Here is a 16,754-nt window from a genome sequence, read left to right as displayed (position 1 = left end):
GACGAGCGGTTACAATCATCACTACCATGCATGTAACCCCAGAGAGAAGACGGTATACCTTCTCTATACCACCATGAATGAATATTTTACATCAGTGGGACCCAGTTTATAGGATTCACTCCCTACTGAATTGAAAAGCTGTCCAACTTTTACATCATTCAAAATCAATACTAAAAAGTACCTAATTTCATCTTCATAGTTTTTCTCTTTTTGCCTTAAAATTGCACTGTATCTATTGCTACCCAATCTTCCAACCTTTTTGTTCCCAATTTGAACATCTTTACCATTGAGATCATTGCTGTCTTCTTATATGTGCTGCCAATCTGTCTGTATGGTGTTTATTAATCTTGTTTATCTGTATCTTTTGCTACCCAGTCTCCCAATCTTTATGTACCCAATCTGAACATCTTTACCATTGTGATCATTGCTGTCTTATATGTGCTGTCAATCTGCTGTATGGTGTCTATTAATCTTGTTTAAATTACTAATCAAGCTGTCAATGTAATCAATCAGAGCTTTAATATAACAATGTGCTTTAATATACTTACTTATCTCTCTCATCTCATTTTTCTCTTGTAATGTATCTTTCATTTATCAATTCTGATTGAACTTACCTACTTAATATTATCTGCTAGATTAAGGACCTGCCCGAAACGCTGCGCGTACTAGTGGCTTTACAAGAATGTAAATACTGTACTATCCAATGTATTCTCACAAACCCAATGTACCTTCTTGTATATATATAAATAAAATAAAATAAAATAAAGTGTTCACACTAGAAAGGTTAGATGACATCCCGTCGCCCACACAAATGTTTGAAGGAGGTGAAGAGTATAAATTATGGAATATACCCATAAGATGTCACGTAATCAGGAAGAGCATTGACAAACTTAATGACTCAAAAGCCCCAGTTGTGGATGGAATTCAATCTAAAGTCATAATGGTACTGGCAGATGCACTATGCCTACCGCTGAAACCCCTTTTCCAAAAATCTCTGGACCAAGCGATAGTCCCCCTAGAATGGAAATATGCAAATGTCACCCCTATTTTCAAAAAAAAGACAAAGAGCACAGCAAAAAATTACAATCCGATCAGCTTGACATCACACATCTGCAAGCTCATGGAGACAATCATACACAATCTCACAAAGAAGAATCTTGTAAAATCGACGCAACGTGGGTTTGTGTAGCAGGCGATGAGTCACAATAACCTGGCTAAAGTATGTTGACCAGACCACACACTAGAAGGTGAAGGGACGACGACGCTTCGGTCCGTCCTGGAACATTCTCAAGTCGAGAATTCGACTTGAGACATTGAGGTAAGTCGACACAATCGACTTGAGAATGGTCCAGGACGGACCGAAACGTCATCGTCGTTTCACCTTCTAGTGTGTGGTCTGGCCAACATGGGTTTGTTAAAAATAGATCCTGCCTTACAAACCTGCCCACATTTTTGGAAACGGTAACCAGCTACTCAGACAAAGGACTTATGATGGATGTAGTTTACATAGACTTTGCAAAAGCCTTGAACAAGGTACCACATGAAAGATTAGCCAGGAACTTACAGGTACACGGAATAAATGGTGGAATATTTAGAATGGAATATTAGAATGTAAAATCAACATAATTTCTATGTTCTTTCTTAACCCCCAATGTACCTTCTTGTATATAAATAAATAAATAAGTGGATAAAACAATAGATAAAATAAAGAGTCTGGAGAAATGAGGTGAGTGGGGTACCACAGGGGGACCATTTTCGGTCCAACCCTTTGTTATAAACATCAATTATATAGATGAGAATATTGAAAACCACATCATCAAATTTACAATGGCATTCAGATTTATGGTAAAGTGGGAGTGAAAATGGCATTGAGGCCTTACAAAGAGATGTACATGAACTCCAAAAATGGTCAGAAGACTGGCAAATGCTTTTAATATACAGTATAAAAAAATGCAAGACCTTGCATGTGGGGCATAACAACCCATGCCACAACTACCACATAAAAAGCATTACCTTCCAGCAGATTAATGGACATTGGAGTCAAAATGCATCATTCACTGAAAGTTGTACAAGTGCGAGCTGCAGTAAAAACAAAGCTCTCCAAACCCTGGGAATAATTTAGGCAGTCTCCGTGGTGTAGTGGTAAGACACTTGCCTGGCGTTCCGTGAGCGCTATGTCATGGGTTCGTATCCTGGCCGGGGAGGATTTACTGGGCGCAATTCCTTAACTGTAGCCTCTGTTTAACGCAACAGTAAAATGTGTACTTGGTTGTAACAACGATTCTTCGCGGCAGGGGATCGTATTCCAGGGACCATAGGATTAAGGACTTGCCCGAAACGCTACGCGTACTAGTGGCTCTACAAGAATGTAACAACTCTTGTACATATCTCAAAAAAAAAAAAAAAAAAAAAAAAAAAAAAAAAAAAAAAAAAAAAAAAAAAAAAAAAAAAAATCAAGCGTACCTTTGACATTAAGATAAAGAAGGTAGTCATTCAATTGTATAAATCCCTGGTGCGCCCCCACCTGCATTATTGCAACCAGGCATGGAGACCTCATCTTCAAAAAGACAGCTACATTAGAGAAAGTTCAACACCGTGCAACAAAAATTATTTTTTCTGAGGTTAGAAGAAAACGTGCTCAGATTGGGTAAGAGCAGCTGCTGGCTTGGGAAGAGGGGCCACGCAGTCTCCGTCCAGGTTTATATAACCTCGGCTCGTTGCGCGCGCAGCTTGGGGCGATTAAAGTCAGCTTCCTGACATACGTTTTCTCTTCCACTCAGAAAACCCACCGTTTTTGGGAAAAACAGTGCTCTTTAGAACTAAGTCAGCTCTCATACCAGGACAGGTTGAGGGCCACAGGGCCAACACCACCACAAACCAGGCATCACAGGACGGATCTCACTGAACCCATGAGCACCACACCAGAAATAAATACAGTTTTGATATTCCTAGAGTACGACTTAATCAAACCAGAAATGCTCTACAAATCAAGGGGCCCAGAATGTGGAATGACCTTCCCAACCATGTTAGACAGTACCTCTCTCAACCAGTTTAAGTTAAAAACGAAGCTATACCTAATAAATTCCCTGTAACCTACCTTACCCCTCTATTGTCAACCCATGTATGTCTTTTGTTTTTTTTTTGTTTTTCAAATCAACGCTGTTTTAATGTAATTTTCTGTAATAATTTGTAATTGTATTTGTGCTGTTTTTTCAACAATGTTCCCCCCTCTTTTACCTCTATTTTTATTTGTACTCAACGCATTTTTTTCTTTTTACCCATTAGTTTTAAGCTTTAGTCAGTAGTATTTTTTCCTGCCCGAAACGCTTTGCGTAATAGTGGCTTTAGGCATTGTATGTACTAGCTCTATCTATAAAGCCAACAAACTTTGTAAAATCTCTTTATGTATGTACCTTTGCCTAAATAAAAATTATTATTATTATTATTATATTAACGTTCATAATATTGAACAGTTTGGAGGATGTTGATCCAGACAATTTCTTCAATAGGTCAGGTGCAACAAACAAGGAGCAGCGGTATTAAGCTCAACACGCTATAATGTGGGACTGAGACTAGGATATGTTTTTTCACCCACAGGGTTATAAACCCATGGAACTGCCTACCCGCCGAAGCTGTGAATGCCAAAACTGTTAAATTTTAAAATCTAACTGGAAAAGATTATCAGGACTAATTTATTTTATTTTATTTCATTTATTTATATACAAGAAGGTATATTGGGTTTGTGAGAATACATAGCATAGTATTTACAATCTTGTAAAACCACTAGTATGGCCACAATTTAAAAACTTAAATCCTTAAAAAACTTAAAAATCCTTAAAAATTTAAAGCCACAATTTAAAAACAAAACCAAAAAGTACCTAATTTCATCTTCGTAGTTTCCTACACTGAGCTTTAAATTTGCTCTGTATCTAGTGTTACCCAATCTCCCAATCTTTATGTACTTAACCCAAACAACCTTATCATTGTGTTCATTGCTGTCTTCTTTGATGTGTTAGCCATATGCTGTATTGTGCCTACTAATTTTTGTTAAACTACCATTCAAGCTGTCACTGCAATCAATCTGAGCTACCTATGTGCTTTAATATACCTACAATTTTCTCTCATCTTCTATTTTTTTTTCTTGCAATGTAACTGTTATCATTTTTATAAATTTTGCAAGTATTTACCTACTTAAAATTTTCTTAGATTAAGGACCTTCCCGAAACGCTGCGCGTACTAGTGGCTTTACAAGAATGTAATTACTATGCTATGTATCCTCACATTCCCAATGTACCTTCTTGTATATATATTGTGACGATAATCTCTTTCAAGAGAGATTGAGCCTGCTCTTCTCTACATCAAGTTACGTATATTATACAACAATAAGATGCTACCTTCAAGATACGTCTACCAGTAGCACAAAACGTTTTGATCAGGAGGCAAAATGTACCCCAAGACTCACCCCCACTCCACACTCCCTCCAGCCCGGCTTCGTCATCAACCAGCCAACTACCCTTCCCAGCCTGCCTGCTCCTGATTGGTGACTCGCCGACTGCACACCTGCACTTCTGCATCTCGGCGCCCTCTACCTGAATCGATGTCTTGGCTTGAACCAGCCATTGAAGTCAGAATATCCTTGTGCTCTCAAGCAGTGAACAACTAACTGATATACGCTGTGTATCAGGTGGATGTTTCTCAGCTAGCGCCATATTCTCAGCACCTGATTATTTTTCACTGTGTATTTATATTATTGTAGAGTAACGTCATCCCTAATCTTCATTTATGTTATATTTTTTTGACTTGTTTGTTTGCACTGTACATTGCTAAGAGATTGTCTTTGTTTATAATTTATTTTCTACATTAATTAAAGTTTCATTGTTCATACTATGTGTTTTGCGTGTCTTCCCTTACTTTACCACAGACAAACAGGCAAGCAGTCTATCTTTTTTTGTAAGTGTGACTAGGCATTGACACCAGCCATTGGAGGACTGCCGAACATCAACACTCCAACACTTTCCCGTCACAATATAAATAATATAAAATAAAATAAGTATGCGCAGCATTTCGGGCAGGTCCTTAATCTAACAGATAATTTTAAGTAGGTAAATTTTAGCAGAATTAATAAAATGATAACAAATACATTGCAAGAAAAAATGAGGTGAGAGAGATTAGTAAGTATATTAAAGCACATTGGTATATTAAAGCTCTGATTGATTACATTGACAGCTTGATTGGTAATTTAAACAAGATTAATAAGCACCATACAGCAGATTGATAGCACATATAAGACAGCAATGATCACAATGGTAAAGATGTTCGGATTGGGTACATAAAGATTGGGAGATTGGGTAGCAATAGATACAGTGCAATTTTAAAGCAAAAGGTAAAAACTATGAAGATGAAATTTGGTACTTTTTAGTATTGTTTTTGAATGACGCAAAAGTTGGACAGCTTTTCAATTCACTAGGGAGTGAGTTCCATAAACTGGGTCCCTTTATTTGCATAGTGTTTACACAGATTAAGTTTGACTCTGGGGATATCAAAGAAATATTTATTTAAGGTGTAGTGATAATGGGTCCTATTACATCTGTCCAGGGAGAGTTTCAGAGTAGGATTTGCATTTAAGAACAAGGTTTTGTAAATGTAGTTGACACAAGAGAATTTGTGGAGTGAGATTATGTTTAGCATGTTTAGGGAGTTAAACAAGGGGGCTGAGTGTTGTCTGAAAGCAGAATTTGTTATTATTCTGATAGCAGATTTTTGCTGGGTGATGATGGACTTGAGGTGGTTTGCAGTGGTTGAACCCCATGCACAGATACCATAATTAAGATAGGGATAGATTAGTGCATGATATAGTGAGAAGAGAGCAGAGTTAGGTACATAATATCTGATTTTGGAGAGTATACCAACTGTTTTAGAGACTTTCTTAGTTATGTGTTGTATGTGGGTGCTGAAGTTGAGTCTCTTGTCTAGGAATAGACCAAGAGGCTTTCCATCATTTTTATTGCTAATGTTTACATTGTCTATCTGAAGCTGAATTGCATTCAATGATTTGCTTCCAAATAAGATGTAGTAGGTCTTTTCTATGTTAAGTGTTAGTTTGTTGGTTAACATCCATAAGTGGACTTTTTTTTTTAGTTCATTATTAACAACATTATTTAGTGTATGTGGGTTGGGGTTAGAGTAGATGAGGGTAGTATCATCAGCAAACAAAATAGGTTTCAGAATGTTAGAGACATTAGGCAGATCATTGATGTATATAAGAAATAGGAGAGGTCCCAAGATGCTGCCCTGTGGCACTCCAACAGTTATTGGTAGAGTGGGAGAGGTTATATTATTGATGGTTACACATTGGTGTCTATCACTAAGATAGGATTGGATATAGTCCAATGCATGGCCTCGGATTCCATAGCGGTCAGTCCTTGCACCTCAGCGCGAAGTCGAGACAACTAGGTGCAACCACCAACCCAATGAAATGCTGGTCCTACCAGGTCCAGAGACATTGACAAGGTAGCGAGCGGCCAGGACCCTGTTCGACCTTCAAAAACCCTGTGCCCGAATGTCAACCCAAGACATGTTGCCAAAGACGGCAGCAAAAGCTGCAAACTTACGAACGTCGTGGGCATAGGGAAAGACCGCAGGCTGGCTAGACTTACTAACCCTGCACACAACCTGAGACATCCGAGCCTGGAACAGGGAAGGAGGGAAACCGGGTCAACCCTAAGCGCATCCCAGGCCATTGAAGACGTGGCGCGTAAATAACGGCAGAGAACCGCAACCGGACACAGCACATGATGCACCTCTGGCCTGACCAACCAAACATCAGCAATCCTTCTCCTTCAGGAAAGAAGGAGATGGCTGCACCCGAACAAACCTACCACCAGGATTGAAGGAGCAGAAACCCTGCGCTGGAGGAGAGCATGAAGCTCCCTGACCCGACCTGCAGAGACCAATGCCAACAGGAAAAAGAGCCTTAGAAAAAATCCTGAACTGAAGGGGCCACAACAAACCGAAGAGAAGAGAGAGAAGAGAGAAAAGAGAGCACCTGGTCCAAAGACCAGGATGGCTCCGGACGTGCATGAGCAGGCCGGAGTTGAAACAACGCACTAGACAGCTTGCAGAACTGGGCAGAAGTAACATCAACACCGAACGCAAGCTGGAGAGGCTCCGCCAGCGCTGCACGATATGAGGCGACAGTATTCGGCAAAAGATGACGGTCCCGGAACAATCACGAAAGAAAGGACCAAACAACCCTATCAGAGACCGAAGTACACCGACGCAGTGATAGGAAAAACTGGAAGGACCACTAAGAAACTTCATACTGCTGCCGAGATGAAGCATGCAAGTGGGAGACCAACAACAAAGCCACCTGCACCCCATACAAGTGAAGACAGACTTGATTCGCAAACTACAGACGCAAAGACTTGAGGAGAAAAATGAACCAGCCTTGTACCGGGCTGGACCGATCTGCTAAAATAGGCAGAACCGCTGGAAAACCCTCGGGTTCAGACACCGAACAAGCAATGCCTGAAACCTAGGCTGGGCCGGCCACCAAGGAGCCAGAAGGACAATTCTTCCCTGTTAAGTCTCTAAGCGAGCCAGGACTTGGAGCAACAGCTGAACCAGGGAAAAGAGGTACAGGTAACCCCACCTCGCCCAGTCCTGCCTCAAGGCGTCGACCCCGATGGCCTCGCAGTCGGGGAAGGGGTGTCACGTATACCGGGAGACACCTCGACCACGCAGACACGAAGAGATCTACTTCCGGAGGCCTGAACGTCCGGCAGAGCCAACTGAACAAGTTGGCGTCGATCGTCCATTCCGTGGACAGAGGAATGAACCAGGACAGGCCATCCGCCAGGACATTGGACACTCCCCGCGCATGATCCGCCAGAAGAGCCAAACCCCGAGAACTCAGCAGACGAGTCACCTGAAGTGACCAGCCCCAAAGAGTCACGGATCGCATGGAACCCCCTCATTTCAGGCAATGAACCACTGGAAACAGTCCGAATGGAGCTGGATCGTCGATAAGTGAAGCCCCCATAGGCCAAACCCAACAGTCGCGAGAGGCGAAAGGAACGTCCCCAAAGGAACCCGGTGGGTAGACTATCGTGGCAAAGTTCAGGCTCCTGCACAAACCCTTGAGCAACCGCTGCGTGACCCAGGAGCCCCTCAGGAACAGACGAAGGCGGGAACACAGGCGAAGCAGAACCACCGGAGGAAGAGACTAGGAAGCAATCTTAGCGTCCTACACAAGACACAGCAAAGACCGTACCTGAGAGGGGAACCAGATGAGACTTCCACCAGTTTACCAGGAACCCAAACCCGGCTAGTATGGAAAGTACCAAATCCCTGGCGAGCAGACACGCGAACCAGCTGGAAACCCAAACCAGCCAGTCGTTGAGGCAGGCGAACACCTAACAGACGCAGACGGACCACCATGACCCGCATAAGGTGTGTAAAAATGCGAGGCACCAGATGCAGGCCAAATGGAAGGCAACAAAAGCGATAACCTTGACACCTCACAACAAAACCGAGCCAGCCTCTGAACCTTGGATGAATCGGGACATGCCAATACGCATCCTTGAGGTCCAGGGACACCATCCAAGAGCCCGGCTCCAAGAGAAGACGGACCTGGGACAGAGTAGTCATCCAAAAGGAGGGGCAATAAACCCACGGGTTCAGATGGGACAAGTCCAGAATGAACTGGAGGTCTGCACAGTCCCGTTTTGGGACCGGAAACAGGCGAGAAACCCACCTGAGAGACGAGGTCGTATCAACCATGCCCAAGTGAACCCACTCTGAGACGACTCGACAGAGCGCAGGAGGAGAAGCCTGCCCCTCCAACTCCAAACCTCCCAGAGGAGGAGGAGCCACCCAACACCGCAGGCCGCACGAAACGACCCGAAAGGCCCACAAATCGTGGGATCAGGTGCAAGCAAACGGAGCAAGCCTTCCCCCATTGCCCTGTCAATGGAATGAACCACGAAAGGGCCGATGCACCTTGTGAGAACTTAAGTGGCGCACAGGGAGATCCCCGTGCCGACCAGAAAAAGATGGAATCAAAGGTTGCACCTGCCACGAATTTGGCACCACTGGCCTACCACGATGAGAAGAACCCCGAGCCCTGGCACGACCCTTCCAGGAAGGCCCCCACGAGCCCCCTGGAGGACTAACAAGTCGACATAGGACAGCAACTAGTCGAAGCTGCCTACAGATACTGCACAACCACAGACTGCAAACACCAATGGACAAAAAGGCGAAGACAACCTAAGAGCCAAGCGGATTTCAAAGAAACCAGCACTGCCTGCCGACACGCGAGGCGAGAAGCAAAAAAACGCGAAACCGCATCCCGCAGGAGCGCGCTGTCGAGGGCAACGCACCAGACCCAGAAGCAGCCCCAAGCTCCTCCATATCCAACTCAAGTCAATCCGAGGACAGCTCGAGGAGGGAGAAGAAACGCAGGGCGGACACCAGCAGGCCACGTGTACACAAATCCTACGCGACCAAGGCAGCCAAAAGGGAGGGAAGAACCTGCACATGAAGCTGCATCACACCCACATCCCACGGAAGGGCAGGGGCGAACAAACATGTATTGAGATGCTCAAATTCGCCCCCCAGGAAAACCTGCAACACCGTCTGAGCCTCCCTTCACTCAAGCGAGACCAACAGAACGTGTGCCAAACCTCCAACGAAAAGAGTGGGCAGTCTGCCAAGCCTCCATCGAAAAGAGTGGGCAGTCTGCCAAGCCTCCATCGAAAAGAGTGGGCAGTCTGCCAAGCCTCCATCGAAAAGAGTGGGCAGTCTGCCAATCAGGACGACTCTGGAACTTCATAATGAACCCAGTACGGACACAAAGATCCATACATGAAGGAACATGGTTCCATCACAAAAGCATAATCCGGGTCGTGCAGGAGGTAGGCTGCAAGGGCTTCCCGCACCACATGAGAAAGGATGTGGGAAGCCGAAAACCTCCGGAAGGATGGGACCGAGAAGCCTACGGGATCACGGAACCGAACCCGGTGAGGGGTAGACGCCAATTCCAATTCGTACGAGGAGGGAGCAAAAGAACCCCTCTCCTTTCAAAACCAAGCCCTGCTCTGAGGGTAGAAAAACCCAGGTGGGGTCTAATAGGGCCCAAGGACCCTAAGTCAACCTCTCCTCCTCCCCGGGAACCTCACCCTGAGGTCCCAGGGCTGAACCATCCTCCAACCCCCCCCCCGCCCCTAAAGAAAAGTCAGAAATGAAGGGGGTCCACTGGTCAGACCCAGAAGCTACGGCTGGAGGACCAGGCTCGAATGTCTCCGCTGCCTCCCCAGAAGGCGACTTCCCAGAGACCAATCGAGTCTCAACACCAATTAAACCCTGCCCTGACTCCGAAGCCCTCAGATGTTTCGGAGCTGGAAGCATGGGGGGAGGAACGGGATGAACCACAGAAGGGGAAGGACAAGAAGGGGCAGACGGAATCAAAGTCAAAGAGACTTCCACGCCGAAGTCCAGGTCCCTATAGCCAAAAACGGGGCAGCCACCAACGTATCACGTCGCAGCAACCTAAACTGAGCATGCAATGCCTCTGCAACCTGTACCCTCATATCATGTTCAGTAGCTTGGGAGAACTGGAGCACGTACAAAGAACAAACATTGCATGACTGGGTAAAAAGAATCACCGACCCGATAGGCAGCATGGCGGAGGCACAATTAGTGAGTGTCACCCCAACACAAGAGGACAGAGCAACCATCAACCTCGCACGAAGCGAAAGGGAACTCAGGTTACATCCATTGGACCACATAGCCCCCATGGGGTTTCCCAGGGCCCTTAGCCTTGGTAACATGCTAAGGGAAGCCCAGGCAGGGTACTGCAAACTGGCGCCCAAAACTACCAAGCAAACTTCTAAAGCTGAACCCCGGGGACATGTCCCCTCATGGGAGTGTAACGGCTGATTCCCTCCTTCCCTTCCCCTTCGCCCATTTGTCAAGGGTCACAAGGTTGACCTGAGGGTGGTCTTGCTAGCTTGGTTCTCTCGGTGCCTACGCTCCCCGACTCAAATTCCCTCTCCATCCACCTCTCTCACTGGTTCCTCCCTATACCAGGCGAGTCAAATGTCCCAACCTTTTATCTTAGAGGAGACAGGTTTGAACATAATTTATCAGATCTGTAAACATTGCTCCACTGTGCCCCACACTGGGATGGTCCAACTACAGAAGCGCCTTGTTCCCTTCGAATAGCTGGGGAGAGCTGACTCAATCTTCGAGAATTTCATGTACCTTCAGGCAGATCATGGTAATCAGGTAAGTGCCAAGTCCTTACTGGCCCTGGAGAGCCAGACCTCAGACCTAGTTTTAAATGGTTGGCTGTAGCCAAAAATAATGGGTGGAGCCCCGGGGGCTGTATTAGATTGTGGGAGGAGCTATTCTTCCACTGGTAAGCTGGGAAACAAAATTCAGTAGTGTGTTCTGGGAGTGCTTGGGGGTGGGAACTCGGTCCAGCATCAAAGGGGTTGAGGGCAGCCATCGACATCTTGGCCGAAGTGCGATTTTAAGGTATTATGCACTTGAGTATTCATGTCCTCGGTAGATATCTATTTTGCCTCTTAGGAATAATAGAGTAGGGTATATGTTCATTTGATTTCAATATATGTGTTTAAATAAAATAAAGTTATTAAATAGTTTGCGGGGACAGATTCAGAGTTGGTGAGTTGGGGGTTGGACTGAAGCTTTCTTACCCACTGGAAAGGAAGAACGAAAGAAACCAGGTTTGCATGTCTGACAGACACAGGCGTGTCAGTAGCAATGTACTGTGCCACCTCTAGTCTCAGGTGGTGAGGGAGAGTGAGAGCAAACAGAAGAACGTCTGGGAGAAGGATGAATATTGGCCAGGACAGACAGTTGTCGGGGCAAGTCGAAGGACACAGGTGAAGGCCGAGAAGAAAAATGGTACTAAAGGTGAAGGAGATCACAGAGAAGGTGGAGTAACTGCACTAAGACAATAGGCAGCAGAAGACTGGGAAGGAAGGAAGGAAGGAGTGGAGATACTTGTCAGTGAACCAAGAGGAACACTCTTAGCTTGAGATCACAGAGGAGCAGAAGACGGGGAGCTGATGGTGGTGTCGAGGTTTAAGGCCTGGAAATGATTGTGGTACTTACGGACGAAGGGAAGAATGGTGGGCAAGAGAAGTACGATATAATGCAAAAGCATATGTCATGTTGGAGAAAGGGGCAAGATGACAGACTTGATGTCTTGCCTTGGGGAAATGTATACGTTCATGATGTTTTAAGTCGAGGATGGCTTTTGAATTTATAGTGCATGCATGTGTGGGAGAAGACAGGATGGGCCTCACTGCACTTAATGCAGCAAGATGACAAGATTCTCTGTCTTAGAATGACCAGTCATCACATAAGGGGCAGAGCGCCATCTAACTAGTGCACTTCAAAGGATCATGTCCAAATTTCCAACACCTACTGCAGAGGCACAGATAGGGACTATATTAATAAATGGAGCACCTGGAACCTGTAAGAATGACAGAAGATGGAAGGGTCCTACCATCAAAAGTGATCTTAACAATATGAAGAGGACAAAGACAATGACCACACAGGAAGAGAGGGGGGGGGGGGGAAGGAGGCAAATGAAGAAGTCAGCCTGGAGGATAGAAAAGCACTGAACCTCGAGGATATACTTAATATTATCATGGCAGTCTTTGATCACTCTTTGCAACATGGTGCAGAACAATAGTGCTAATGCTGGCATTTAACAGTGTTTTTGGACACCCAAACTGGGGTCTCACCAAATCAGGACAAAGTAGCAAGGCACGTGGCAGCCTCCTGCGAAGGGGGCCGCAACTTCATGTGTGCTGGTCCAAGTAATGTTAAAAGTAACTTGGGAATCCACAGAGTCAACTAAGTCCACAGAAATGCACATCATCAGGGCAGCAATATCTTTGGGACAAAGATTGTAATACAGTACTTACGATCTTTGTCCCTTATGATCAAGCCAGAGGGGTTATTCAGTAAATTAAATTTTAATAATAAAAGGATAGACAGAGAAAATAAACAGGGTACTAACAAACATTCAATGGAAAACTGTTTTAAGTAATAAAAGTTATACACAAGGAATAGGAAAAACTGACTTTTGAAGCTTATAAAGTCTGTCTGAAACATGTTCCTTTGAGGGAAAGCCAGAAAGAGGTCAACTGTAGAAAAGAGAACGCAACCGACACTACAAAAGAAGAAAAAATAACGAAATGCTTAAGCAGACACGACTTTCCATACAAAGAAGGAATAATTTAAATAGGGAGATTGAAGAAATCGAGCAGAGACTGAAGCAGTCATATCAGATTGAAGAAAGGCAACTAGAACATAAAGTAATTTAAGAAATAAAGAAAACACAAAATATTTCTTCACATATGCAAAATCAAAAGCAAACACCACTGCCAGTATTGGACCTATTCGTACAAGTGAAGGTTCATACACCGAGGATGACAAAGAAATCTGTGAAATTCTAAAAAAACAATATGAGGACAAGTTTAGCACTCCAATAAACAGCATGAAAGGTGGAAGATGCGGACAACTTCTTTATGCGTGATATCCAAACCCCTGTAAATATAACTGATATCAACACGAACGTTGCAGATTTTGAAAGATGAAATTATAACATGCACTCAGCCCTGGGTCCAAACTCGTGGAATTCAATATTTATAAAGAAATACAAAGTGCCAGTAGCAAAGGCACTCAGTATAGTGTGGAGAAAGAGCTTGGACACGGGGGAGATACCAGATGTGCTTAAAGCAACAGACATAGCCCCTCTACACACAAGGGAGGGAGCAAAGCACTGGCAAATAATTATAGACCAGTTGCACTAACGTCCCACATAATAAAAGTATTTGAGAGAGCGATCAGGAGTCAGGTCACCAGATTCATGGAGACCAATGACCTCCACAACCCAGGCCAACATGGAGACCAATGACCTCCACAACCCTGGCCAACATGGAGACCAATGACCTCCACAACCCAGACCAACATAGATTTAGAGTGGGGAAGATCACGTCTCTCACAGCTACTTGGCCACTACAACAAAATCACTGAGGCATTAGAAGGAAACAGAATGCAGATATGGTACTGTACACATGGACTTTGCAAAAGCATTTGATAAATGTGACCATGGAGTGACAGCACACAAAATGAGGTCAATGGGAATAACTGGTGAAGTAGGATGGTGGATACTCAATTTCCTGCTGAGCAGAATACAAAGAGTAAGTCAATCATATAAAATAGAGTCCAAGCACAGTTAAAAGCTCTGTGCTGCAGGGTACAATCCTTACACCACTGTTTTTCCTTATTCTCATATCAGATACTGTATATAGACAAAAATACAAGTCACAACTTCGTATCATCCTTTGCAGATGACACAAAAATCAGCATAAAAATATCCTTTGCTTAAGACATTGAAAAACTACAAGCTAAAAACTACAATTAATAAAGTTTTCAACTTGGCAGCAGAAAATAACAAGATATTAAACAGTAATAAATTCCCAGTACTCAGGTATGGTAAAAATGAGGACCTTAAACGTAACACAGGGTACAAAACACAGTCAAATCTGCCCATAGTAGGAAAGAAACGTGTAAAGGATTTGGGAATAATGATGTCCGACAACCTAACGTTTAGGAAGCATAACCAAGCAAATTATTCATAATATATATAAATGATTTAGATCCAGGTTTGAGCAGCAATATTTGCACATTTGCCGATAATACAAAAATTGGGAGGGAAATAAACACGGAAAAAATTCACTATCACTTCAAGATGATCTAAATAGGGTTTTGGAATGGTCAAAAGATTGGCAGATGCAGTTTAATGCTGACAAATGTAAGGTATTGAGGCTAGGTAATGATGATTAGCAGTTACAAGATATGACCTAGATGGTGTTGAGATTACGAAGTCGGATTGCAGAGTTATGATTAGTAAAAATTTAAAATAAAAAAATCAATGCATAAATGTCCGTAAAAAGGTAAATAGGACACTGGGATTTATTAACTGAAGCGTTACTAATAAGACACCTGGTGTTGTTCATCAGCTGTATCTTGCTCTGGTTAGGCCCCATTTTGATAATGCAATTCAGTTTTGGTCCCCATACTATAGAATGGACATAAATTCACTAGAATGCATCCAGCGTAGGATGAAAGAGTTATTAACCATCAAATTAGAAACCTGTCATATGAAGAAAGATTGACAAAGCTTAAATTACATTCTCTAGAAAGGCGAAGAACTAGGCATGACATGATAGAGGTGTATAATTAGATGAATGGGAATAACAAAGGGGATATTAATACGGTATTAAAAGTATCAACACAAGACAGAATACGAAACAATTGGTATAAATTGTTTAAGTTTAGATTTAGGAAAGACCTGGGTAAATACTAGTTTAGTTACAGGATTGTTTTGTGGACCCAATTACCGCATAATGTGGTGGAGGTGGGGGTTCCTTGATTGTTTCAAACATAGGTTGGACATGTATATGAGTGGGATTGAGTGGTTATAAATAGGAGTTGCCTCGTAATGGGCCAATAGACCCTCTGCAGTTACCTTTACGTATTCCCATGTTCTTAAATATTGCGCCAGCCAGAAAAATGATGAGATGGCTAACGAGAACTTTCAAATCCAGGGATCCCATCACAATGGTTGTACTATTCAAATCACTTGCGCTGTCCTATCTTGAGTACTGCTCAGTACTCACTTCCCTCTTCAGAGCAGGAGAGATTGCTGAAATAGAGGGAATACAGAGAACATGTACGGCATACATAATGCGATAAAGCACCTAAGTTATTGGGATCGTCTCAAAGCTCTCCAAATGTACTCACTAGAAAGGAGACGAGAAAGATATATCAAATAATATACACGTGGAAAATACTGAGGGCCATGTACCAAATCTTCATAGTAAAATAACAACATACTGGAGTGAACAATATGGAAGAAAATGCAAAATAGAACCAATGAAGAGCAGGGGTGCCATAGGCACAATCAGAGAACACTGTATAAACATCAGAGCTCCACGGTTGTTCACCATCCTCCCAGCGAGTATAAGAAATATTGCTGGAACAACCGTGGACATCTTCAAGAGAAAACTAGACAGTTTTTTTCAAGAAATGCCGGATCAACTGGGCTGTGGTGGATATGTTGGCCTGCAGGCTGCTCCAAGTAACAGCCTGGTGGACCAAGCTCTCAAGTCAGGCCTGGCAGAACTCCATCAAGCAGGTATCAAGCAGGTTATGATCGGCCATGTAGCGGGACCAAACAAATCATGGAATGTAGCAGAAGTAGGAAGCAAATGTGTGTCCCTGAGTTGACTGTGCCGAGAACCCTCATGAAGGAGAAGGATAAATGACACAGTTGTTGTAATATAAGGAGCCAAATCAGGGGATGGGGGTAGTCATCACAGGGGCTTGGAGCTCAACCCAGCCACAGAAGTGAAAGAGCAGGGAGAGTCATTAAGGGTATTCAGATACGAAGCCCAGTCTGGGCTCAACATAGTCAGGGCTACGGAGCCCGTCCTTACATAACGGTTCAACTTGGAGGCCTGGTCACCCACCCTCACTAGCCTTAGAAGGGGAAAGAGAAAGAACACAAAACAAAATTTCATCCATAATTAAGAATCCCTACCCACCATGGAGCCACAATTACAGGACAGGGAACCGTGAATACTGGAATGTCCTAGGGGTGCATCCTGGATATACACCCCACAATCGTTACTTTAAGAACTGTCAGT

General features: G+C 43.7%; 1 protein-coding gene across 2 annotated transcripts in view; it reads right to left on the bottom strand.

Moving 5' to 3' along the window:
• Positions 1 to 16,754, bottom strand: part of LOC123757649 (uncharacterized) — a 111,745-nt gene that overhangs the window by 11,595 nt on the left and 83,396 nt on the right. The window lies entirely within an intron of this gene.

Source organism: Procambarus clarkii, chromosome 1 (genome assembly GCF_040958095.1).
Source record: "Procambarus clarkii isolate CNS0578487 chromosome 1, FALCON_Pclarkii_2.0, whole genome shotgun sequence".
NCBI classification, from domain to species: Eukaryota; Metazoa; Arthropoda; class Malacostraca; order Decapoda; family Cambaridae; genus Procambarus; species Procambarus clarkii.
This window is presented reverse-complemented; position numbering and strand designations above follow the sequence as displayed.